The sequence below is a fragment of the Symphalangus syndactylus genome, chromosome 16 (assembly GCF_028878055.3).
Source record: "Symphalangus syndactylus isolate Jambi chromosome 16, NHGRI_mSymSyn1-v2.1_pri, whole genome shotgun sequence".
In the NCBI taxonomy this organism is placed as follows: Eukaryota; Metazoa; Chordata; class Mammalia; order Primates; family Hylobatidae; genus Symphalangus; species Symphalangus syndactylus.
Window position 1 is genome coordinate 93,050,050 of NC_072438.2, and position 27,957 is coordinate 93,078,006.

The 27,957-nt window shown below is 40.2% G+C and overlaps 1 long non-coding RNA gene across 1 annotated transcript in view; it reads right to left on the minus strand.

The window, feature by feature from the left end:
* Positions 1-2,982: 2,982 nt before the first annotated feature.
* LOC129464789 (uncharacterized) overlaps positions 2,983-27,957 on the minus strand; it is a 51,743-nt gene continuing 26,768 nt past the window's right edge. Inside the window, exon 3 of the long non-coding RNA XR_008651740.2 lies at positions 2,983-6,253. This is a non-coding gene — a long non-coding RNA (uncharacterized lncRNA). The remainder of the gene's footprint in view (positions 6,254-27,957) is intronic.

Below are 27,957 nucleotides of genomic sequence, written 5' to 3' on the forward strand. Positions count from 1 at the left end.
TGGTCTCTCAATCTCATTCTTTTTTTTTTTTTTTTTTTTTCTGAAATGGATTCTCACTCTGTTGCCCAGGCTGGAGTGCAATGGCGCAATTTTGGCTCACTACAACTTTAGCCTCCCAGGTTCAAGCGATTCCCCTACCTCAGCCACCCGAGTAGCTGGGATTACAGGCACCTGCCATCATGCCCAGCTAATTTTTGTATTTTTGTAGAGACGAGGTTTCACCATGTTGGCCAGGCTGGTCTTGAACTCCTGACCTCAGGTGATCCACCTGCCTCAGCCTCGCAAAGTGCTGGGATTACAGGCGTGAGCCACCGTGCCCTCCAATATCCTCTTCTTATAAGAACACCAGCATATTGGATGACAGCCCACTCATCCAACTTTATTTTGACATAACTACCCTTTAAAGAGCTTACCTCCAAATAGAATCACATTTTGAGATACTAGGAGTTAGGAACACATTTCAATCCATAACAAATCAGAAGATTTTTTTTTTTTTTTTTTTTAAGGAAAACTGTAACACTAGTTGGAGTCTGGTCACAAATAGCCTTTGAGTATTTGACCCCTCACAGCAGTGTCCTGATCCCTAAACCTGCAACAAGTACTGCACTGCAAAACCTACACCTGCTTCCCCTAGAAAGGGCATTCTCCCCAACGTCCACCTAAGGTATGGCCATGGAGGAACATGATGTGGACAAGGAAGCCCTTCCCAGGGAGTGGAATACGAGTCAGGGCGGTAGAGGACAAGAGGGGTACTCCAAGGTTACTAAATAAGGTTGTCCAAGTGCCCACTCCGTTGCCAAGGCTGCGTTCCTGGCCAATCTTGCCTGGCAGGCAGTACTGATAAGAGCTATGAACCAGTGACTGCCTGTGCTGTTCCCTACCCATCCCTTTCCTGAATGAAAGTTGAGAATGAATAGAAAGTAGAGACTCTAGACAGAACCAGAATAGTCCCATTCCCCCTAGATAGCCATGGCTTCTCAGCAGTTCTTTATAGAGTTGAAGTTGGTATCAAAGTCTCAAAGTTCTCTATGTGTGACTGGCTGAATGATGCCCCTCAAAGACTTCCACGTTCTAATCCCTAGCACGTGGGAATGTGACTTTACATGACAAAAGGGGCTTTGCAGGTATGATTACATTAAAGATCTAAGACAGAGAGATTATCCAGGTGGGTTGAATGCAATCACAAGAGCCCTAATAAGAGAGAAGCAAGGGGATCAGAGTCAAAGAGGATGTGACAATAGAAGCAGAAGTCAGAGAGGAGAGAAGATGCTATCGTGATGGCTTTGGAGATGGAGGACGGGGCCACAAGCTGAGGACTAAGGAGGCTTTTAAAAGGTAAGAATCTGAATCCCCCTCGGAGCCTCCAAAGGAGCAGAGCCCAGCTGACCCTTTGATTTTTAGTTCACACATAATGATTTTGGACTTCTGACTTGCAAAATGTAAGATAATCAGTTTGTGTTGCTTTAAGTCACTTAGTTTGTGGCAATTTGTTACAGCAACAATAGGAAAACAATGCCGAACCTATCAGGTATACATTTGTGTTACAGTGCTCATACTATAAATATAAAATATCATCTCATACTTAAGTCTGTAACTAAGCTGGCAAGAATTGGGAAGATGAAGAGATGTGTAATATGAGTCATCGTTCATTGGCCTCGGATAGCTTGAGTATCCTGGAGGACTTAAGGGATCCAGAAAATTTGCAAAGGATCTCCTGACTCCAGGCTAAGGGGAGAATAGCGGGTGCGATCCATTCTCAGCCCACAGTCCATGCTAACTGTCCTGAGGTCAGCATATTTTTTTTGGTAGACAGCCAGCTAGTAAGTAATCTGGGCTTTGCAGACTATGTATACGGTCTGTCACAACTACTCAACTCTGCTTCTGAAGTATGAAAACAGCCATAGGTCATAAGTATACAAATGGGTTTGGCTATGTGCCAGTAAAACTTTATTTACAAAAACAGGAGGCTGACCGGATTTGGCCCATCAGCCATGTTTGCTGACTTTTCCTTAGCCCACCCGATGGCAGACAACCTGCTCCTCACGGCATCTACTCTCTTGTGACTAATTTGATAATTTGGGTCTTTGATGCAGCCTCAAAAGTCATAGCTCCTAGAGATAAGCCTTCAAGTCACCACAAGCTACCTTCATTGGTGAGCCACAAGTGGGGTGCTACCTGGGAGTCCAGGTCTCCAGCCCAGCAGAACCCCCATCACTACCCCTCCTCAGCCCAGTGAATCCTTCTCTGAGTTGGTCTGTCCACTCTCCTTTACCTACCCCTTCTTTATGCTACTTCACTTGTAAGAATCCAACCTTTTTTCTCCCAATAACCACTTTGCATTTGAAAAGAGCAAAGGAAAAAAGCTTATTTTCCTTTCATAATTGGACCAGAGGAAAATAATTAATGTTCTCAATCAGTCAATTCTGCATTTGCATATTGTATACAGTTTATTGGGTATCTAGTTAGATTGAAATTTATTGCTTAGTAAACTTTTGGGTAATTTTCATTCAACTAATGTCAGTCATTACCAGTCCATCCTTGTATTGTCTTTAAAAGTCACAAGTTCAAGAACCCCACAGATAGCACTGCAGACAAACATCTAAATGGCGAGCAGTAAGATTGAAACTGCAGTCCAGGTTCTCCCGGCCAGGGGTGGGAGGCCAGATGACCAGCTTTCCTTACATAACAGCCCATTAACAGGGTTTATTCCTGTCAGAGCCCACCACTCATGCCACCTGTGACCTTCCTCTGATCCTCTGCTCTCCCCTGCAGGTGGTCTGTCTGGCTTTAGGGTTCCCCGAGGTCGCTGGTCTGGCAAGGATTGCATCTGAAGATATGAACTAAGCTGAGTTAAATAGGCTTATCCTGCGGAGACAAAGACACTGCCCTGGGTTTGAGCCACCTGCCTTTCCTTAGCATCAAAACGAAACAAAAACACACTCTTTGGGGCTTACTGAATATACAGCTATTCTTCAGCTTCCTGGTTTGTACTAAGCTGATAGCTAATCTTTGGCATTTGGTATATTGGGCTTAATTATGATAAAGAAAATGTTTAATGGGTTCATTTTGAACAAAATGGTGCACTTAATGGCAATTGTAAGAATATTTTTGCTCAACAAAGCTTCTTAAAGAAATGAATTTATAGCCTCCAAAGAAAAATTTTATTAAAATTGTATTAAGGTTATAGAAATGGCAAAGTATGTTATTTTCTTCCCTTTGTGTTCTCTAGCTGTTCAACCTTCTCTCAACCTCCACACTATTGAAGGGTCCTCGCCTGCTGATGTGTCAGCTTCCCTGTTCCTAGCAAAAGCTTTGGAATGAACAGAAGCAAACCTGAAAAGCCCAGGTAAACTTATCCTCAAATCACATGTCCTGAGCATCCAGGAAGGGAAAGCTTCATGCCAAAGAAGGTATCAGCTGAATGACAGTAAGCCACAGAGACACTTACTGGAGACAAATTAATCCACTGACCAACAGGACAGGCTAGAAATGCTTTCCCCTCCAAGTTTTCTACAAGTTTTCAAAACAAACAGTACAAATGTGTATGATATTAGCAGGAAGAAAGAAAGACGTCACATTGTCCACCGTAACTATATACAATTTGTATTAGTCAATTATACTTCAGTAAAGTTGGGGGATGGTCATGGGGGGGTAGGGCATGACCTTAGGGATCCAGATTAAAAGTACAAAATTATCTTTTGTCTCCAAAAGAATTCTCTTTTCCCTTGAGCTCTGTGTTCTGTGTTCTTCATAAGCTGGGAGTGTAGCAACAGGGTTACTTATTCCCTTCACCACAGGCACCAGGGTGCTTGGGTTAGAGAGAAAACCGCCAGATGAATGGGCAATGTGTGGACCTTGAGGGCGGCTGGGTGTGACTCCGCACCTGCACACCGGACTTGGCAAGAGGCACTTGTCATCGTGGCAATTTTTTTTCTCAGATTATATAATATGTTATATAATAAAAAGTTATATGTAACTTATTTCTGGAGAACTTGAAAACTCAAGTGTTTTAAAGTAGGCATGCTGGACTTTCTGCTACTCTTTTCTAATCCTTTAGCATTATCTAAATTTTCTTTGAAGTCAGAGCAGGGCAACGTGATAGGGTCATGTTGACATTGCTAATTAACTTTTGTCAGCTATTGCTCTTAATTAAGGAGGCAGATACTTGATAAAAACAGGTATTGATTGTCCTATCGAAAGAATCAGAAATAAGCCTCACACTTGTTCCTGTTAACTTAAGAAATAAGTCATAGATTTTCATATTCTCTTTATTCAGGAACTGCACTCTGCTGTCCACATACTCAATTTAATGTATGTGGCACCAACATTAACTAAACAGAAAAACTGGAAGGAAGAAAAAGCAGGCACTGGATAATCAATAGGATTCAGACCTCACAAAGCCGCTGAGTCCTTTAACTAAGGGCACAACACTGCATTGCATGCTTGAAAATTGCTAACAGAGTAGATCCTAAAGGTTTTCACCATACACAGGCAAAAAAAAAAAAAAAAAGGCAACTATGTGAGGCGATGGATATGCTGATTAGCTTGATTATAGTGATCATATCATAATGTACTCACATATCAAAACATCACATTGTCCACCGTAACTATATACAATTTGTATTAGTCAATTATACTTCAGTAAAGATGGGGGATGGTCATGGGGGAGTAGAGCACGACCTTAGGGATCCAGATTAAAAGTACAAAATTATCTTTTGTCTCCAAAAGAATTCTCTTTTCCCTTGAGCTCTGTGTTCTGTGTTCTTCATAAGCTAGGAGTGTAGCAATAGGGTTACTAATTCCCCTCATCGCAGGCACCAGGATGCTTGGCTTAGAGAGAAAAGTGCCAGGTGAATGGGCAATGTGTGGACCTTGAGGGCGGCTGGGTGTGACTCCGCACCTGCACACCCGACTTGGCAAGAGGCACTTGTCATCGTGGCAATTTTTTTTTTTTTTTTTTTGCCACAAACAAGCAAAAAATAGTTGTTGCCAGGTAAACACCTATACAATTTGCTTGCTCCATGAGAAAAATGAAGAATGGAGGCTGATAGGATATTAAAATACCAATTTAAAATACACGTCAGATCCATGTTTTTACTACATAAAGGGGAAGGTGGAAAGGGGAGAATAACAATGGAAAACGAGAGGAAGGGAAGAGAAAGCTTAAAGGAAGAAAGTGGGAACTAAAGGGAAGGAGAAGGAAAGGCACAAAGGCCGTAGTGAGGAGGGAAAGAAAAGGAGAGACTTCACACGGAGAGGCCAGTGACAGAGGAGGACGGAGGGGAAGGGGCATAAACAAAGACCCAGAGAGAGCCTGGTGCAAATGGCCTGAGCTCCTGTTGTCACCCCTGCCCCTGCTGTCTTTGGAGTAAGTTACAGCAGGTTGTCACCAATCATAGTGGTACTGGTTTCCATGGAGAGTTATTCATTATGCAGATACTCAAGGAGGGCCAGCTCTTTGCCACGTCCTGCTCTAGGTGCTGGGGGGAGACCAGTGAGGCTCTCATTCCTGTGAGATGAGAGACTTGGAAACAGTGCTTTTGCCAATGAGAAACATGGTTTGTTGTCATTATAAAATGCTAGGGTTTATATTTTAAAGAGAGATTATTTTACGACCGATTTCTTAAGCATTTGCATCCGTAGGAACGATTTAAGTTTTAAAGTTGTAGTTTAGACCATTAGAGATGTCTGTATTTTTGGTGTAAAGTCTTATTTTACATTTGAAAGCAGCCAGATAGGTTTGTGATTTGACTTGAAGTTTTAACAGGAAGGGGAATTGGGAGTGGGAGTGGGAAGAAACAGGACAAAACCACGTAACGGACCTAAAAGTTACATTTACAAACACACTTATTTCATTGTCTTGGCTTTTTCTTTCTCTAAAATCAAATCCAGATGTCTTCTTCATCCAGCAAAGTCTCAGAAGGCAGAATTATTGGCACAATGATGCAGGGAATTAAGAGAACTTTCAGGTTAAATAAAGAAGTGAAACTTAGTTCTTAACTTCTGCAACCGACCGTATCCAAATGTCAAGCTTCTCCACTCTGAAAGAGACGGCCAAGGCACGCTCCTGTATATTTGCAATGGATTAGATGGCAATGAGCTCAGCTGGGGAAGGAGCTGCTGGGCAGTCAGTTAATGCAGACCTCTTCTTTAGCATCCAGTGATGTGCTGCACAGTAGGACACTCTGGGGTGTCCCTTCTGGAGTCCTGGTGTGAACCGGGGAGATGGTCTCCCACCGTAGGATGGTGCCATCTGTCAAAGAAAACCACAGCTTGATAGTACACCTTGAAAGGATTAAAATGGTCAGTGTGCATTATCTATGTTTTACCACCATAGAAAATATAGTTGGTCAATATTATATTATGTATTTCAGAACATAATTGCAGCAATAATTAGGCATCCAATATACCTTATGTTTTAAATCAATGGGAAGAATTAAATGAAATTTCACCAAATCTGAGAACAATTTGGTGAAACACTGTTGTGAATAGTTATTTTAGTACGATTTGATAAGAAAAGAAAATTCACGGTAGAAACTAATTTGTTTCGCAGAACCACAACTTCTGTGCTCGTCTTCTGATGCAGGAATATTACAATTGAGAGGAAAACAGAGATATAGAAATTACCAAGAAAAATCCAGAGCTAACCATTATGAGGAACTAAGAAGCCAGTCACTGTGCTCTGGAGAGATAAATTGCACATTTGACGTGCAATCGCTTTGTGTAGGAAACATTACTTCTGAAGAGAATGATATCTGGTAAGAAAAACATCCTTTTCATCTTATCACAAACAGCTCAGTACCTGGAGTGTGGAGCCAGTATCTTCTCCCTTCATCAGAGGCTTCAAAGCCTAAAAAGGCTTTGAGTGAGGAAAAGCAAAGCTATTTACAATCATTTTGTCCTCCCTTTGCCAGCTGAGCCGTGTAAGTATTAAGAGCAGCTCTATCAGATTCTCAGACAAAATGAGGGTTTCTAGAAAATGCTGAAACTTACTTTTATGGTAAAATAATTCACTCAATAAAATTAACAACTTATATTGAGCCCCTGCCACCTGCGGTATAAACTTCGTTTTTATTTTGTTTTCTTTTAAACTTTATAGAACTGCAAATATTATGCATATGTTCAGTACACTTATAAAGAGGGGGTTAACTTTACTGTATAATGAGCAAAGCCTCAATAAGTGTTTCCAAATTTGATGGGGGGAGGGGGTGGGAAGGAATCCCCAAATTAATTCAATGATACTACATTCAGCGGCATATTAAGACCTCACAATCTCCTCAGACAATAAAATGCAAAGTCAGCTCTTCCTAGTGTTTAGCCTAAGATGGCTCTGCTATTAAATAATTTCTTTTTGTCTCATCTCTAAGAGGAATGAGGAAATGTGTTTATATATTATCAAGTCACTTACTTAATGGCTGTTGACTCTGTTCCTTATCTTTAAGTTAAATAAATACAGAGCCCATCACATCTTTATGGAGAAATTATTTCTCCAAATTTTGATTGTATTTTGTTTTTTCTTTAAGTGTTCTTTAAAGTACAACATTGGACAAACAAAAGAAAATGGAGCTAAATTATTATTGATCACCCAGGAGTCCCTCTGAACTTGCAGAATGACAAATAGTCTTTTTTGATTAAACTTTAGTCAGGCTCCTGAACCTTCTCCTGGGCCCATCTGTGCACTTCCCTGTAAAGTTCAGTTTAGCAAGATCCAGCCAAGTCAGTTTAGCAAGAACTCCCCACCCTCAATATCTCATCTATATCTGATCAAGGTCTTCCACCTCCACCATTCCACAGATATAGTCTGATCACCCTGGCCTGTCTTCAGTAAGAATCCCATTAGGTCAGCTTAGCCAGAATTTCCCTTACCCTTGATGTTTATTCCTTGTAATTTTCCATCAACTGACCCCCACCATGCTCCTGGCCTAGAAATTCCCACTCGTCCAGGTTATATTCAGAGTTCAGCCCAGTCTCTCTCCCACACTGCAAAATCCCATTGCAGTAGTCCCTATGCCTGTCGAGATGATCCTGAAGAAAGTCTTTCTTACCAGGTTTTAGCAGTGATAGCAAATATCATTAAATAACTTTTCTTCTTTTTAAATATGTTTTTGAGACAGGGTTTTGCTTTGTCACCCAGGCTGGAGTGCAGTAAGTGTAAGTGTAATCATGGCTCACTGCAGCCTCGAACTCTCAGGTCCAAGCGATGCCCCACCTCAGCCTCTGAGTAGCTAGGACTACAATTGTGTGCCATCATGGCCAGCTGTTTTTATAATTTTTAATTTTTTTTAGAGATAGGGTCTCTCTTTGTTGCCCAGAGTGGTCTTGAACTCCTGGGCTCAAGTAATCCTCCTGCCTCAACTTCTCAAAGTGTTGGGATTACAGGCATGAGCCATGCCTGGCCCAACTTTTGTTCCTTAGTAAGAGTATATATATACTTAAGTACATATATATATATATATACTTAAGTATATATATATATATATACTTAAGTATATATATATATATAAACTTAAGTATATATATATATATATATAATTGACTGGATGGAATATCACCCACTGAGGACCAGGGTTGATCCTGCTGACTGGCTGGCTGGCTGTGCCTCCTTTCCCTCGTTACCCAAAGTGCTCCTTTCTCCAAACCACACCTGAGAAGAAAATCAATGTGATTTTGTCAGCATCCGGTGTTGCTGATACCCCCTAGCTGCCCCTGCGGTGGGAGGCACCAGAATCCACAGTATTCAGTGCCCCTCCCATGGAGGATGGCACATCCTTGAGGAGAATCTCGGGCTTGTCTTTGTCAATGAGATATGAGTGTTCTGGATAGAAGCTTTAAGGACCAGCACCTGCTCCTTTCCCATCTTGATGATGGAAACAGGGAGATCTGGGCCACCTGAGTTCTTGGATAGTGAAGATGAGCAGAGCCTGTGGTGCGAGGGAGACATGCCTTTACCTGTTAGCCACTGAGATTTTTCAAGTCATTTCCACAACCTCGCCCTGTGGAAATCTGTCCTTTCTAATGCCCCACCAATCACGACGGGAAATGTGGATGACTCTGTATCTTTGGATTCCGTGGACTGGTAATGACGACCAGTGATTTTGAGCTCAGTTGGTGTCAATAACTATTCGTGACCTACTGATTCAACCAAAAGAGGAGCTGGAGTGTCTCAGATCTGCTCAGCTGGCAATTCCGCCGATCAGCGTCTTAAGCCCAGACCTGGAAATGGAGCAGTGGATTTTATGGGAAACAAACACTAATAAGGTTTGATATATATCTCTCATTTGATAAGACAATAAGGAAATTCAGATGCAAGATAAATCGGGGCAGAATGTGTGGAAAATGAAGTATTCTGTGCATTAGCAGCTAGAAGGTCTACAGGAGTTATAGGGTAGGACTGAGACATTGAAACTGCTTCTCCAATCTGGTGTTAGTGAGCTTGGATGTGTTTGTGTATATATACGTGTGTCTGTGTGTGTGTCTTCCTATGTATTGTACTTTGGGGGGTAAACTTTTTATTTGAGGCATAGCATACACCCAGAAATGCATACAAAACATAAGGATTCACAAATGCTACAAATCATAAGGATATGGCTCAAGGAGTTTTCACAAACTGAACATACCTTGCAACCAGAAGAAACACAGCATTACCAGCACCAGAGGATCCCCTGACATCTCCTTTCCCCTGCTCGAGAGTAACTACTGACTTCTAAAGCAGATGACCTTTGCCTGCTAGTCTGGTTTCCTTTCGTCACTTTTGTGTGTGGCATTCATCTGTGTTGTATGTAGTTGTAGCTCATTCATTATCACAGCTGCACAGCTTTCGATGTGTGAATATACACTGCAATTTTTTTATCCATTCTGCTGTGGATGCGCATTTAAGTAGTTTCCAGTTTGGGTCTATACAAATAGTGTCACTATGAACATTTTTACATGTGTCTTTTATGAACATACTTGTTTGATTCTATTGGCTCTAAACCCTGGGCCACAGGCATATGGTGTGTTCAGCAGTGTAAGAAGGATTCATTGGTTCCACGTCCATACTTTTCATCGTTGGCACTTTAGCCATCCTAATGACTGTGTGGTGATACCTTCGTGTGGTCTTAATCACGTTTGTCTGTTGCCTCATGGGCACATTTTTTTTTTTTTTCACTTTAAGTTCTGGGATACATGTGCAGAACGTGCAGGTTTGTTACATAGGTGTACATGTGCCATGGTGGTTTGCTGCACCCATCAACCCAACATCTAGGTTTTAAGCCCTGCATGCATTAAGCATTTGTCCTAATGCTCTCCCTCCCCTTGCCTCCCACCCGCTGACAGGCACCAGTGTGTGATGTTCTCCTCCCTGTGTCCATTTGTTCTCATTGTTCAAATCTCACTTATGAGTGAGAACATGTTGTGTTTGGTTTTCTGTTCCTGTGTTAGTTTGCTGAGAATGATGGCTTCCAGCTTCATCCATGTCCCAGCAAAGGACATGAGCTCACTCTTTTTAATGGTTACATAGTATTCCATGGTGTATATGTGCCACCTTTTCTTTATCCAGTCTATCACTGATGGGCATTTGGGTTGGTTCCAAGTCTTTACTATTGTAAATAGTGCTCCAGTAAACACACATGGGCTTGTGTCTTTATCCTAGAATGATTTATGATCCTTTGGGTATATACCCAGTAATAGGATTTCTGGGTCAAATGGTATTTCTGGTTCTAGATCCTTCAGGAATCACCACACTGTCTTCCACAATGGCTGAACTAATTTACACTCCCACCAACAGTGTAAAAGTGTTCCTATTTCTCCCCAGCCTTGTTGGGTGTATTTTCATATGTCTATTTGTTCTTTGCATGCCCTTTTTCATGAAGTGCCTGCTGCAGTCTTTTGCCATTTGCCCAGTGGGCAGTCTTCCCTTTTTCTTGATGATTTGTAGTTCTTTATATATTCTGGATACAAGTTTTTTTTTTCAGATACATATTTTTCAAAAATTTCTCTCATTCAGTGAGTTTTCTTCTCAATCTGAATGGTGTCTTGATATACAGAAGTTCTTGATTTTAATGTGGTTCTAATTTATCAATTTTTCATTTATAATTAACATCTTATGGATCTTGTTTAAGAAATCTGTGCCTACTCCATGGTCACGAATATGTTCTCCTTTATTTTCTTCTAAAAGATTTATTGTTTTGCCATTTGCATTTAGATCTGCACTCCATCTGTCATTGATTTTTGTGCTTAGTGTGAAGTTGGGGTCAGAATCATTTTTTCTCATGGATATCCAGTTGGCCTAGCACCTGGCTTAGCATCAACCAAAAAGGCCGTCTCTTCTTCTAAGTGGCACTGCCAGTTTTTCAGGTGACTACATGTATGTGGGCCTTGTGACTAGACTTCCCATTCTCACACATTGATCTTAGTCATATAACCAGGCACTGTCTTAATTATTATAGTTTTATAATCATGACACATGATTATAAAAGGGCATTTTAAAATTGTTTTCTTATCACAAATTCACCAGAATATAATCAATGAAACAAACGATGTGGATCATATTGGGGGAATTCTGAGCACGTATGACCCAATACCCTTAAAAGATTACACATTCTATAATAGTGTGCATAATTATTATTTTACTTGTTTGCCCTTAATTTGGCCAACTTTCAGTTTTATTAATTTTTAAAAAATTGCAAAGCCAGGTGTGGTGGCTTATGCCTGTAATCCTCACACTTTGGGAGGCAGAGGTGGGTGGATCATTAGAGCCCTGGAGTTTGAGATCAGCCTGGGCAACATGGCCAAACCCCATCTCTACAAAAAATACAGGCCAGGTGCGGTGGCTAACACCTATAATCCCAGCACTTGGGGAGGCTGAGGTGGGTGGATCACAAGTTCAGGAGATCAAGACCATCCTGGCCAACACGGTGGAATCCCGTCTCCACTAAAAATACAAAAATTAGTAGGGCGTGGCAGCACGTGCCTGTAGTCTCAGCTACTCAGGAGGCTGAGCAGGAGAATTGCTTGAACCCAGGAGGCAGAGGCTGTACTGACCCAAGACTGCGCCACTGCACTCCAGCCTGAGTGACAGAGCGAAACTCCATCTCAAAAAAAAAAAAAAAAAGCCAGGCGTGCTGGCATGCACCTGTAGTCCTAGATACTCCGGGGGCTGAGGAAGGAGGATAGCTTGAGCCTAGGAAGTAGAGGTTGCCGTGAGCCGTGATCCTGCCTCTGCACTCCAGCCTGGGTGACAGACTGAGACCCTGTCTCAAAAAAAAAAAAAAAAAGAATTGCAGCAGATGAGGTACCCATGACCAGGGACATTACAACCACCATTTCCTCCATGATATGCCAGGTTTTACGTTAACAATTCTCTGGACAGGTCTATATGCTTGGTTTTACGTTCTTTATTTCCCATATTGACAAACTAGGCTCTGGAGGGTTACCAGGCTCATTCAAGCCACCCAGGTAGTAAATGTGAGAGATGCATGTACTGTTGTATTAATTTGCCATTCTTTAATTACAAGATAGGTGGGACTGCTTTCTCTTTATGAGCTTAGGTGTCTTATTCCCTCCTATTGCCATCATAGCTTTGTGACCTTATCGGGAGAAATGACAATTCATCAGGCTTCTCCCTGGCTATAGGAGCCCTACATATTTTACCCCACCCCCTACTCCACCTCCAGCCAGGAAAGAGTGATGGTGATGATGCCCTTTGCACTGATAGACACTCCACAGCACCCTGGAGTCTAAGGGAGTTAAGCACAGACTCAGAGAAATATTAGGCAAGATTAAACTGCTATTCCTCATGTGGAGGTGAAGAGAGAGATGTGGGTGGCCAGTCTGCAGGGGAACTTTAGAATGTGTTCAGAGAACAGCTGTTTGATGAGCCTGAGAGTCAAAAAGGCTCCTAGGAGGAGTTGGCTTGAGGCCAGTGTTGGATGACCCTGGTGGGAATCAAGGGATAGCATTCATATGGGAGGACCAGAGGCTGACCTGGAGGGTTGAGGGTGCCCTCACACAGACTCCAAAGCCACGTGTACAACAGCTTCTTCATTGAGCACACATATTCTTTCTCTGTCACCCATGCGCTCACAAATCTTTATCTGTCACACCTCTACACACTGACATTTGAGATCTTTGCCAATGTTCTAAAAGAAATGTTGACAAAAGAAGGCTGCAGCTTTCTCTGTGGCCTCTGACATGTGTGCATTGCTCTGAGCTGTGCTGAGCAGGAGAAGGGTGAGGGGGCAGGAGGAGATCAGCTGTGCTGTCTTCCCCTGGCAGCGGCTTTATCATGTCATTACCATGCATTTGTATTTTTTCCTCGGCAAAATTAATGTTAGTTGTAGAAGAGGAGTGTGACATGTAGCTTAAAATATAGAAAGTTTGGCTTCTAGATCTGGGAAGAACAATATTTGGAAATAAAACGCTGTCCTCAGAGTAGGCTACAATGGGCTCCTCTACTTTGCTTAAACTCAGTGTCACAGAGCTCCCACAACTGTGTTAGTTGACTTTTTTTCCCCCTTGGAGATGGAGTCTCGCTCTTGTCACCAGGCTGGAAGTTTAGTGGTGCGATCTCGGCTCACTGCAACCTCCGCCTTCTGGGTTCAAGTGATTCTCCTGCCTCAGCCTCCTGAGTAGCTGGGATTACAGCTGCTCGCCACCACACCCAGCCAATTTTTGTATTTTTAGTAGAGACGGCGTTTTGCCATGTTGGCCAGGCTGGTCTCGAACTCCTGACCTCAGGTGATCCACCCGCCTCAGCCTCCCAAAGTGCTGAGATTACAGGCCTGAACCACCGTGCCCAGCAACTCTTAAATCCTTATGCTCCTCAGGATATCAAGGGATGGAGAAAGAAAGCAAAGGCAGCTAATGTGCTACCTTCCTTAGACTACACTTGCTAACACTGATGAACAAAGACAAAAGTTTCAACTTGCTTAGGAGGACAGGAAGTCCAGGGAACCTTCTGAGCATGGGATGCTGTCCTGAAGCTGCAGGAATGCAAGGCTTGTTGACACTGTTTTACTGAAGGGGCAGAAAGAACTAGGCTAACAGCACCCCTGGAATCTTTTCTCCCCCTTTACAGAGTCTTGTGTCCCCACACTAGCCATGGTTGCCTGACATTTTCTTTAAGTGTCTACAAGATAAAGATGTTCCCCTAAATGAGCAGAAAGAAAGAACACAAAGAATGAAAGAAAATGGCTTGGTCTGGGCTTTATGAGGTTTTGTGTTGATTGTGGAACTCAAGCTCTTTTAATTTTATTACTTGCACACAAATAAGAAGGAGGGATTGAAAGTTGTCCAGGTTGAGCATAAAATCCCATCAAATCCCTGTGTAGGATCTGCCTTCTTTTTCCACAGAGGTGACTTCTAAACAGAAAGGAAAGAACCTTGGGAGTGTCTGATGTTGAAGGCTGGTTGCATTCTTGATGGTTTCATTCTCTAACCCCCATAACCCTGGGAAGCAGACATTTCCGTTTCACAGATGAGAAAACTGAGGCTCAGAGAGGTTAAGTCATTTGCCAAAAATCTCACAACTAGTAAAAGTGAATAGGAGATTTATACTTAGGTCTGCCTGACTCTAAAGGCTGTGATTTAAAATGAAGCCAATTTTAGTCTCAAATATCATACACGGTTCTGAGGACTTACATTTTTCTTAACTCTGTGAAGCATTCTGTGGTTTGCTTCATAAGCAACGTGTTCAAACTTCTTCATATATTCCCATTTTTGACAGACCTTTTAAAATATTTTTAAATAGTCCTGGAAATGTAGGCAGTCCCAAGGTTTCCAGATGAACCAAAAAATTCTTAGCAGGCTGATGTATTTTGACATGGGAAGTTTTGTCTCAGAACTTTATGGTAACAGAACAACTGACAATCACAACATGTGTTTAGATGTGGCAGAAGATCCATTTGGAGTGAGAAGAAAACATTCATTAGGCACAGTTGTGTGGCAGGTGAAATTGCCTGGTCTATGCCAGAAACACATAATCCCAGGTGTTCATTCACATGTCTACTGGATCTGAGATTTGAAATGGAACCAGCCTGAGCTTTGTCTAAACTCTCTTGGTCTTGTCTAATTTTATGCAAAGTGTTTAGAGAAACCTGCTTCCCCCGGCCCTGCCTGCAAATGGGTTGTAAATGGGTTTCTTATCATTTAAGTACATCTGAATCCAAACAATTTCTTGAAGTTTTGAAGCTGCTGAATCCGCAGTTCCCCAGGTGTCTGGACATAAAGGCATGCCAAGAACAGAGCATTCCAAAGGTAGTGGCTACAGGGAGTACACTTGATTGTGTAATGCAGAAGAATTACCTGTGTAGGGAAATTAGGTTGGGCAGTACCAGAATGGGAGAATCTCCAGGGTTTTTATGGTAAATTCCCCAATTAACACCTACCACTTATGAAGGGTACATATCAAAGGAAAGTAAGTTTTGTACATAGTGGATATAAAACCAAAGACTTTAAGTAACTAGCCTGCGGCCTCACAAATCAATGCTGGAAGCTGAGAATAGAAACCAGTCTTCTGACCTCTAGTCTCAGACGCTATCCATCATTTCTGTCTCACAGGGACCAAAATACACCCTTTTCTTTAAAAACAAATGGAACCAGCATGCCCCAGTGAAAGTGAGTGTCATTTTTGTAGTTGTCGTAGCAACCAGATTTGGAATTCAAAATATAAATTTTAATGTGTGTGTGTGTGTCTTGAGGGGAGGACACTGGAGAGGTCATTGTAACCCCTTTTTCAAAATAATAAATAGTTTAATTCTATGACTAGAATCCTAATACTTTAAAAAGTTTCAGTGATTTTAGTTTTAGAACTTCCGGACTGATGAATACAATCTTCTCTTCTAGACTTTTTGCTGTTATTTTATTTTATTTTTAGCAAAGTAAATTTCAATAATAAAAAACATCTCAATCTAGCTTAGTGAGAGTTATATTTTAATTCTGTGGTACTTTACAATATCAAAGTTCTTTAGGAACTTGACGAGTCAATATATAATTAGTACAGTTTATTGGATTTCAAATAATTTCTAGGCAGAATATAATTCTCTACATCATCATCATGAGCAGGCAAGCATTGTTCATTTATTTTGTTTCTCGGTTTAAATAATATGACAGCTTTAAAAGAGAAAATTTTGTTTTTAAAAAGTAGCCTCTAATGGAAAGTCATTTACATGGTAAGAGGTTATAATTATAGGTAGCAGAAGCTCCTACTTGCCCCCGCCTCCCAGTATACACTTCCCTACTTTTTCTTAGTAATAAGACCCCAGTTCTTTTTTTCTAGTCTCTTTGACATCAAACCAAATGACTGCTTGCGTATGTCTCTTGAACCGAGATGTGACCATGTGTTTCGGCCCATGAAATGTAAGCAGAAGTGCTTTGTGCAATTCCCAGAAAGTGTCTCTGAATGGAAGAGGGCCACCTTCTTCCTTCCCAGACCATGGCTGTGATGGCTGGAGCTCTGGCATCCTGCCTGGACACTGAGGTCATGAGACACATTCTGGGAACAGAAGCAGTATAAGCTGGACAAATCCTGTGTCCTGCAGACTTAGGAAAGCAGGTCCACACACTCCCTCAATGCCTTCCTTGGGACTCTGCTTTTACAGGTGCAACAAATATATTTCTATTTTGAATAAAGCACTGTTAGTTTGGGCCTTCTCCTCCATGCAGCTGCCTAATTCTAACTGATGCAACATGTTAAATGGTAATATTATTGATTGTATCGTTCTATTAAAATCTAGCTTTTCAAGCACCTGGTCTTATTCACACTGAAATCCTCTGTAACCATATTGACAAACAGTTCCGAGCCTGGAGTTTACTAGACAGTCATGCAAGCCTCCCTCGGGTACAGTTACTCATGAAACCGGTAAGAGGAGTTTGCAGTCTTCTCTGCAATTTGATGACAAAGACTTATTCCTAATAAGTTAGCTGTCCAGGAAGTGTGGGGACCACTGCCTACTTCAACAAGCTGCAATAGCTATAATCTCCAGCCTGTGAAGCAATCTTGTCCTTCATTCCCTGGCACTTTGGTGCAATTTATTTATGATCATTACTGACCTTGAGTTTAGAACAACCACAGAATGGGCCACCTAATGTGAGCGGGCCACATCCTGTGTGCACAAGCCTGCTGCAATTCATGCTTGCCTTATCAAGGTCCACTTAAGTTGAGCCTACATCCTCAGAATAGTGTCAGTGGGGGCCAAGTGCAAAGGGCAAGTGGCTACGCTCTTTGGCCTTGCCGAGCTGATCAGTTTTCAGAAATGCAGACAGTTACCTCTGATAGATAACAAGTTACAAAGAGACCTTAATCTCCTGGGAAGATTTGTCAGGGAAACTATGCTGCAGGGATGGACTTCATGTCCCTAAGCGAGTGAGAAGACATAAGGCCCCTGCTGTTACCTGACCTCAGAGCAGCGGTGGAGATGATTGTCCAGGAGTGGACAGTTATTCATCTTTCCAGGCCCTCTTTGAGTCATGATCTCAGAGGAGCAATTCACAGCACTGGGCACGGATGTGCCATTTATCCACTACACACAAAAACTCAGATTTGCAGCAAAGTGCTGTGTGATTTTCATTGTCAACACTGTTGACGATGAAATGGTAAACACTATTTACCATTAAGACAAGAAAATCTGAAGGCAAGTAGCCCTTCAGGTGTTTTGTGATACAGTGAAAGTGAGCAGCAAATAGACAAATATTTGCATTTCTGTTAAAATGTGAAACTTTTCTTATTTCAGAAGCAGTCTTTTAGGGCAATATTGTTGATATTTTATCAACAATACTACCTAAATACATGGCCTCTGTATGAACCTAAATATGCATTTATATTCTACAATGCTCTAGATGTTAACTATTTAAATGGCAAACTGGGTATTTATATATAATTCTGTGTTATAAATACAAATATTAACCTTGTTTATATTTATATTTATTTTATTATTATTATTATTATTTGAGACGGATTCTCACTCTGTTGCCAGGCCGGAGAGCAGTGGTGCAATCTCGGCTCACTGCAACCTCCGCCTCCTAGGTTCAAGCGATTCTCCTGCCTCAGCCTCCCGAGTAGCTGGGACTACAGGCACCCGCCACCATCCCCGGCTAATTTTTGTATTTTTAGTAGAGATGAGGTTTCACCACGTTGGCCAGGATGGTCTCAATCTCTTGACCTCATGATCCACCCACCTCTGCCTCCCAAAGTTCTGGGATTACAGGCGTGAGCCACCACGTCCAGCCTTATTTTATTATTTTTAGAGACAGAGTCTTACTCTGTTCTCCAGGCTGGGTGATGCAATCATAGCTTACTGCAACCTTGAACTCTTGGGCTCAAGCAATCTTCCTGCCTCAGTCTCCTGAGTAGCTGGGGCTAAATGTGCACAACTACCACACCTGGCTAATTTAAAAAAAAATAATTCTATTACTGTAAAACCATAAACCTAAAAACTCAGCCTGTAACGATTTCTATGTAAATAGCAAAGGATTATTGTTCAAATTCAGTGATCAAGCTGTCTGTTTTTTTTAAGTCTGAGAGATTATTACTAATCATTCAAATTCATCACCATTGTGGGTGAAGAGTTTTATGAGGAGACAAATTAATATCTTTTCTTTGAAATCCCCAAGTGATGTTTAATTGAATCTTTTTCCTCTTCCACCTTGTTTTACATGATTTAGCAAGTGGAATGCAGATTCTCTTCAAAAGTGTTTGCTCCTAAAATAGGGAGGTCAATGGTTTATTGTAGTTTCAAAATCTACAGACTTTGAAAATGTTGCCAAATTGTACATCTTTCTAATGTGACAGGTTGTAATTTCAGGGCATGGCAAACTATATACCCTTGATTAAATGCACTTTGCAGGAATTCATCCTCTCAGGTGTCACTTTAAATGAATTTGGTTGCTTTTGCAGACTTACAGATATTCAGGAGAAAAGGCATCTGGTTTCTGGAAAAGGCAGGGCTATAAAATAGAAAACTTCTCACCAAGACGGGAAGTTTTAAAATCAGTACATTTCAAAGAAGAGGAGGACACAGGGCCAATGACCAGTGCAGGATGAAGACTTTTGGTGAAGCAAACACATGAATAGCAGGAAGAATGAAGAGGGGCAGGGAGGAACCCTAAAATTGTGAGGGGCTTGGAATTGGGAAGGACTTGGCCCTGGAAGAAAGGGGACTGTTGAGAAGGTCTAAGGCGTCCACAATGGTTAAGTGAAAAGGGGGAAAAAGGATTTAAGTAAAGCTTGTATCTGGTAAGCATCATTTGGGCATAATTAGATTGTTATTAAAGCTTGTATTTCTTTTGCTTTGTGATCTTATTTGGCTGTACTTTTTTTATAATAGCTCCTGCTTTAATGAATATGTGTTTTCTTAATAAAAGAGATTGTAAGCTCCTTGACAAATGAACCAGAGAGATTGAACTAGTAGTTTATTAATTCACTATTATATGTATATATATACACTGTATATATATAACATATATATACACTGTATATATATATAACATATATATACACTGTATATATATATAACATATATATACACTGTATATATATATAACATATATATACACTGTATATATAATAACACATATATACAGTGTATATATATATAACATATATACAGTGTGTATATATAACATATATATACAGTGTGTATATATAACATATATATATACAGTGTGTATGTATAACATATATATATACAGTGTGTATATATAACATATATATACAGTGTGTATATATAACATATATACAGTGTGTATATATAACATATATACAGTGTATGTATATAACATATATACAGTGTATGTATATAACATATACACTATATATAACATATATACATACACTGTATATATATAACATATATATACACTGTATATATATAACATATATATACAGTGTATATAACATATATACAGTGTATATATATAACATATATACACTGTATGTATATAACATATATATATACACTGTATATATATAACATATATAGTGTATATATAAAACATATATATACAGTGTGTATATATATATAACATATATATACACTATGTGTGTGTATGTGTGAGTGACTTGTTTTATTGCAATAATTGCTTTTTTAAAAAAATTTTTATTTCCATAGGTTTTTGGGGAACAGGTGGTATTTGGTTATATGAATAAGTTCCTTAGTGGTGATTGTGAGATTTTGGGTGCACCCATCACCTGAGCAGTATACATTGAGCTCGGTTTGTGGTCTTTTATGTGTCACCTGCTTCTCACCCTTTCCCCTGAGTCCGCAAAGTCCATTGTATCCTTCTTATGCCTTTGCATCATCACAGCTTAGCTTTCACTTATGAGTGAGAACATACGATGTTTGGTTTTCCATTCCTGAGTTACTTCACTTAGAATAATAGTCTCCAATCCCATTCAGGTTGCTGTGAATGCCATTAATTCATTCCTTTTTATGGCTGAGTAGTAGCACATTGTGTGTGTGTGTGTGTGTATACATACACCACAGTTTCTTTAACCACTTGTTGATTGATGGGTATTTGGACTGGTTTCACATTTTTGCAATTGCAAATTGTGTGAGCAGTATACATTTTTATACCTGTATATTTGACTTCTGAGTGATTTCCATGAAAAGTCAATCATCTTTGTATCACTTTGGGTAACTAATACAGTATTTTGCTGGTCTCTAAACATTTGCTAAATGTATCAAATTTTGTAGGAAAAAAGGTACCGGTTCATATATAACCTCCTGTCACCTAAGAAATGCTTACTGACTGAATTAGACAGCTCAGCTGATGGTTATTCAAAATATAGACAGCATTTGTAGTGCTCCAAAGCTCACCTGCCTGTGTTCAAATCCAAGCATTTCCATTTATTAGCTGTGTGACGTTGAGAAACATCTTGACATCTCTGGGCATCAGTTTCCATATCTACAAAAGAGGGGTAATTGTAGACATATATAATACACTAAGATGAAACAGAAGAATACTTGAGGATGGCAAGTTTTCACCTTGTAGGTGTGTTTGGGTGCAAAGCTCAAAGGTTGGGACTTCCAGAAAGATAGAGAAGAATATTTCCCTGCCTTCAGGGAGCTTATGAGCTAATGTGGCAACAAGAAAAGATACAAAAAGCACAATGAAAGGTGCCTCTGAGTGTGCAGTGATGGCTATAAGGTTACAGGGAACCTCTGATGGGTGTTATTAGTGACTGCATTCTGGAGAACAGATTTCATCTGGGCTCTAAGGTTCACATTCAAATTCATAATGCTGTCCTAGACCCCATTGGTGGAAAATGCCAATTATCTATTGCTATGTAATGAGCTACACCAAATCGTACAGCTTAAACTAACAACAGCCATTTATTATCTTGTGATTCTAAGGGTTGATGGGCTTAGCTGGGTGGTTCTTCTGTTCTTCCTAGTATCAGCTGGGGGTTGCAGTCAGCTGGAGGTTCCCTTGAGCTGGGGATGTCAAAGGTGGCTCAGCTCACTCACATGGCTGGCAGTTGGTGCTGGCTGTCAGGTGGGGCTGAGCTGGGCCTTTGGCTATGTCAGTTATTTTCCATGAGCCTTCTCCTTGCAACTCATTTGGACTTCTTCAGCAAGGCTGTTGGATTTTAAGAGGTTGAACTCCAAGAAGATTGAAGTAAAGCTGCAGCTTTCCTAAGGCCCAGACTCAAAGGTTACCATGTCACTTACACTGCCTTTTAGTGGCCAAGTCACAGTCCAGCCCAGACTTCAGGACAAGGAGAATAGACCCCATCTCTCAAAAAGAGAAGTAGCAAAGGCTTTGTGGTCATTTTTAACCCACCACAGGTCTTTATGTACTGTATAGTATAGGCATCATATTACCTTTGTGAAGTTAGATACATCTCCACGCCAAGGTGTTCAGGTAAGAGGGAGAAGACCTGGATGTCAGCATACTGTCTGCTTTTAGTTCAATCCAGTGCATGCAAATGTGGATGTACACTAACACCATGATAGAAATATTCAAATATTTTTCCCAAAAGGATGTTGAAAAACTATATATCCCTTCTCACATTTTAGGTTAATATCCAAAATGTTTTATCACAAATTTAAATAATTAAAAGGATATAAATTTTTTTTGTGGTTCAGACAATCTGTGCCAGATTAACTTTTTTTAAAAATTTTATTATTATTATACTTTAAGTTTTAGGGTACATGTGCACAACATGCAGGTTTGTCACATATGTATACATGTGTCATGTTGGTGTGCTGCACCCATTAACTTGTCATTTAGCATTAGGTATATCTCTCTATGCTATCCTTCCCCCCTCCCCCTACCCCACAACAGTCCCCAGTGTGTGATGTTGCCCTTCCTATGTCCATGTGTTCTCATTGCTCAGTTCCCACCTATGAGTGAGAACATGCGGTGTTTGGTTTTTTGTCCTTGCGATAGTTTGCTGAGAATGATGGTTTCCAGTTTAATCCATGTCCCTACAAAGGACATGAACTCATCATTTTTTATGGCTGCATAGTATTCCATGGTGTATATGTGCCACATTTTCTTAATCCAGTCTATGGTTGTTGGACATTTGGGTTGGTTCCAAGTCTTTGCTATTGTGAATAGTGCCGCACTAAACATACATGTGCATGTGTCTTTATAGCAGCATGATTTATAATCCTTTGGGTATATACCCAGTAATGGGATGGCTGGGTCAAATGGTATTTCTAGTTCGAGATCCCTGAGGAATCGCCACACTGACTTCCACAATGGTTGAACTAGTTTACAGTCCCACCAACAGTGTAAAAGTGTTCCTGTTTCTCCACATCCTCTCCAGCACCTGTTGTTTCCTGACTTTTTAATGATGGCCATTCTAACTGGTGTGAGATGGTATCTCATTGTGGTTTTGATTTGCATTTCTCTGATGGCCAGTGATGATGAGCATTTTTTCATGTGATTTTTGCCTGCATAAATGTCTTCTTTTGAGAAGTGTCTGTTCATATCCTTTGCCCACTTTTTGATGGGATTGTTTGTTTTTTTCTTGTAAATTTGTTTGAGTTCATTGTAGATTCTGGATATTAGCCCTTTGTCAGATGAGTGGGTTGCAAAAATTTTCTCCCATTCTGTAGGTTTCCTTTTCACTCTGCTGGCAGTTTCTTTTGCTGTGCAGAAGCTCTTTAGTTTAATTAGATCCCATTTGTCAATTTTGGCTTTTGTTGCCATTGCTTTTGGTGTTTAGACATGAAGTCCTTGCCCATACCTGTGTCCTGAATGGTATTGCCTAGGTTTTCTTCTAGGGTTTTTATGGTTTTAGGTCTAACATGTAAGTCTTTAAGGATATAAGTTTTAATGTCTTACAAACACTGGAAATTTTAAGTAAAACCTTTATATTTTCTTCTGTAAATATATCCAATAAAATCTAAATTCCAAAGTAATTTTATATCTACCATTCACTATTTTTAAACTACCTGAACAAACTCTTCTTTCACAGGAGAAGTTTTACATAATTTGTTTCAGTCATTAAATCTGTATTTCCATTATACTTCTCTACAATATAAATATGAGTATGTATTTATATTTAATTTACTAAAATATGTGATATTTTAAATACTCTGGTCTACATTTTGAATAATTGCAGATTTAGTTATCATTGCAATAATTACCATGGTACAATAAAACAAAAATTAAAATGTCTCACAAATTTTTATAATTATATGAAAGAACATAACATTTTATTGAAAAATGCATCCTTAGCAAGAGGGATTTTTTCTTCTATTTTCTTCCTTTTCCTTTTTATTCTTTTTTTCTTTTAGTTCATATGTCCCCATATAAATATTACTTATTGCTAAAGTGAAAAAATATTTAACATCAATTCTATTCCTATTTCTCAGTTTTATAAGTTCAACTACTTAGAAAATTCATCCACATAAATAGATGGAAATAGAGTCACATTGTTATAAGAACGCCACTCAATTCCTTGAATACTTTCCAAACTATACTCCAGAAATCATACTACATTTTATCATCAAAAATTGCTTTTAATGATCTATCAGCTGACAGTTCAATTGAGTTCTCCTTCATTTTGGTTGAAAATAAAATAGAACAAAACAAAGTTGAAAACCAATCTAACTTTATTACCAAGTCATTAGTATGGACTTCTTTCCCCATTCCTCAAAGTGAGCCTCTCTGGGATGGGACCTCATGGGATGATCAAGGAGTGGTGAGAGACAGACGTTTGTTCAGTAAAGTGGCTTTTTCTGCTAAAGAGCTAAAGGGCTGATGGATTCCGCAGGTGAGCAGAAGGCAGAAGAAGGAGTTGGGGAAGGGGGGTGAAGATTATGGTCTCCGAAACTGTGAGCCACTGCTCCACGCCAGTAAAAGCAGCTCAACGTTTACACTTTAGTACATAAGCACTGTGAGAGAGTGGTTTCCCGGCTGAGCAGTAAGAAGCCACAGAATTTTGAGAAAAAGAATAAGCGGGTGGACATGTTACAGGGAAGAGGTGCAGAATCAGTTAATACAATGCATTTCCCTTTGGAAAGTTCTTAATGAATTGACATTAAAAATTATAGGTAATTACATGGAATATTTTACACTGGCTGAAGAATGTAAAATGAGACTTCATGCCTGGCATCTAGCGGGAAAATAATGAGTAGTTCTGAATAAGTAAATGAATAATGGGGGAGAATTAGAAATTATTTGGATTCTTTCTGGGGAGTAAGTCTCTGGGGTCATAGTATTAATGGTTTTATGGTATATAAGCGAAGGAGTGTGTGATGTACATGTTGCTATGTTTGTCCTCAACCCCAAATCATGGGTATGAAACTCTCCATATGAACCCAGTTTAAGTGAATATTAATTAGCAAGCATTACATAACAATGCTTTGAGAACTAGAATACAAATTGTTTGTACAGAAAGATGGAGCTAGAATGTTATTCATCCAGTGATGTATGTAAAAGTTACCCCTTGGATTTTGAAATAGAATTGACATAACATTGATTGACATAAAAAGAAGTCCTGTGTTTTAAAATATATGAGCAAAAACTTATTATCTCACAAGCTGTGGCAGAGAAAGAGAACTATCCAACAAAAATGGTACTCTTTCTTCCATAATGTAGAGATGGTTTTGGTAGATGGTTTCCCAACTTAGGACAACATTTTCCATGTCAACTTTACATTTAAGTCTGGCCATATCTAATTGTCTTCAGTGGGATATGAGTGGGAGTGATATGTGTGTCACTTCTGAGCAGAAGTATAAGTTGAAAATATATAGAGAGCAGAAACCACTGAAATAAATTAACGTATGGTAGGTTTATATTTTATTTAAGGAAATATAAAGTATTTATATTTAAGGAAAGCTAAGGCAAATGTGTGCCTAAATTTTTCCTATTGACTTTGTGTAAATTCAAACATGCCTCTTTCACTATCAGGGCTCTACTCAAATATGCTAACTTTCTAAACACCTGCATTACAAATGGTTGACAGGCACATGTAAACTATGAATTCTAACACATTATGAATCATTCTTTGGAAAATATTGTCACTCCAGCATATACCAAACAAAGAAAAAGCAGCATGTCACATTATTAAAATGATTAAGAGGTAGCAGCAAAGCCAGAGCGATGGCTCTGAGTGAGATGAGGAACAGTTGTTCTGGCGGTGGCATCTGGTAATTGCATTTGAGTAGCTCTGCCTCAAGTGAGTGTGCTGGTGTCCATGATTGGCAGTGGAGAGACCTGACTGGCAGAGTCCACCACCCATCCGTCTTCATCCATCTCTCCTTCCCAAAGGCCAAGGTTATTGATGCCACAACAAGAACATTGAGAAGCTGTATCAGACTTCTGTTCAGAGCCCACTGATTGCAGGAGGGCAACAGCTTTCCATGTAATTTATACAAATGACTTTGAATGTGTGAGCTTTAATGTTGATTTTTTAAAAAGGAATGTTGAGGCCTTAATATTTTTGTTTGGGGATAACAAGAGGAATGGAACAGAGAATAGCAATCTGTCAACCCCCCTCTAAAACTAACTTACATAAAGCAGGAGAGAAATCAAATAACCTCCAAATCAGTTATGGCTAGACATCCCATTCTAAATGTACAGATATTCAGGTAACAAAACCTCTGAACTTTGCTTCGTCTTCAAAGAAATCTGTTTTGATTAATCCCTGAGAAAATCATATGCAGCACACAGTATAGTTATGTAGAATGCAGGTAAGTCTTACTTGCCAGGATTTTCCTAAATTCAAAAGCACTAATTCTTTTGGCATGGTGATTACAGTCAAACAGTAGGGCAGGCCATATCATCATTTAAGTCTAAGTTTCAGTCTAGACTACCCAAACTAGTCTAGATGTTTTGTTTATATGCTGCCAACCCTTTGTTTCTCAAACTTCTTTTTCTTTTTTCTTTTTTTTTTTTTTTGAGACAGAGTCTCACTAGGTTGCCGTGGCTGGAGTGCAGTGGTGCAATCATAGCTCACTGTAATCTCAAATTCCTAGCCTCATGTGATCCTCCAGCCTCAGCCTCTCCAGTAGCTAGGACTACAGTTGTGCACAACCATGACCAGCTGATTTTTAGTTTTTGTAGAGATGAAGTCTCATTATGTTACCCAAGCTAGTCTCAAACTCTTGGCCTCAAGTGATCCTCCCACCTTGGCCTCTCAAAGTGCTGGGATGACAGGCGTGAGCCACATCACCTGGCCTTCTCAGATTTTTTAAACTTTGACAAAAAAACCTTTGGCCATATTGACCTGATGCTTTCTAGGCATAGCATTGCTTTACTCTTGTTGTGCGGGTACTCAACTGTATAGGTGATTCCAGAATCTATCAGTTTTCACTATATTTATTTTGCTACAGTTCCAAACAACCCTCAACCCTCAAATCTCTGGTTTATTTCTCATTCACATTTTACATTCCCTGTGGGTTAGCTTCAGGAAACTTTATTCCAGGATAAAAGCTGAAGGAGCAGCCCCTACTTGAGACATGTCTTGGTCATGGCCAAAGGCAAGGAGCCTCAGAGGTGAGACAAACACACCAAAGTTTTTTTTTTTTTTTTTTTTTTTTTAGATGGAGTCTCACTCTGTAGCCCAGGCTGGAGTGCAGTGGCATGATCTGGGCTCACTGGAGCCTCCGCCTCCCAAGTTCAAGCCATTCTCCTGCCTCAGCCTCCCAAGTAGCTGGAACTACAGTCGCCCGCCACACCCAGCTAATTTTTGTATATTTAGTAGAGACGGGGGTTTCACCATATTGGCCAGGATGGTCTTGATCTCCTGACCTCGTGATCCGCCCGCCTCAGCCTCCCTAAATGTTGAAATTACAGGCATGAGCCACTGCGCCTGGCCCACACCAAAGTTCTTAAAGCATCTGCTCAGATGCAGTGTACATACCCTGTCAGCTCACACTGCTAGCCAAAGCAAGTCTCCTTGTCCAGTCTGACCATGTGAAGAAGGGGAGGGAGAATCTTCTTCCAGGAAGAGAGAGCCAAGAGTTGACAAAACAAGTTATCCCAGTGCACCCTCTTGGCCATACATCTTCATTTCTCTCCCTCTGTGTGACGTATCTCATGCTCTAGTGGAGGAAAACACCGCCTAATCACTGTCAATCAAAGGTCAGTGTTTTCTGTAGTCTCTCCATCTGACACTGCTTGATCTGAAGACTTATGAACAGCAACAACAAAAGCAAACAACAATAATAAAAGTTATCTTTGAAGAACAGTGACACAATAAACTCTTCCATTTGTACAGATGAAGAATGGGAGGAGCCACACACAGCTGTTACATCAGTCCTTCCAGGCAAAAATTGTCAAGTCTCCCTATGCTGTGGTCAAAATGTTTGTTCTTTAAGACTTTCCTGGACTTACTAATATTAACTACATGGTAGAATTCTACTACTGCTCTTCCCAGTGTTGTTGGAATGCAGATGAGTTCTTCAGGGAGTGTTACAACTATTTGTTCAAACTCTTAATTAGACTTTGGGATGTTTCCACGGTAGCAGCTGGGTATAGACTGCTGAAGATTTTCTTCTCTTGCTAGTGTTGTGACTGATA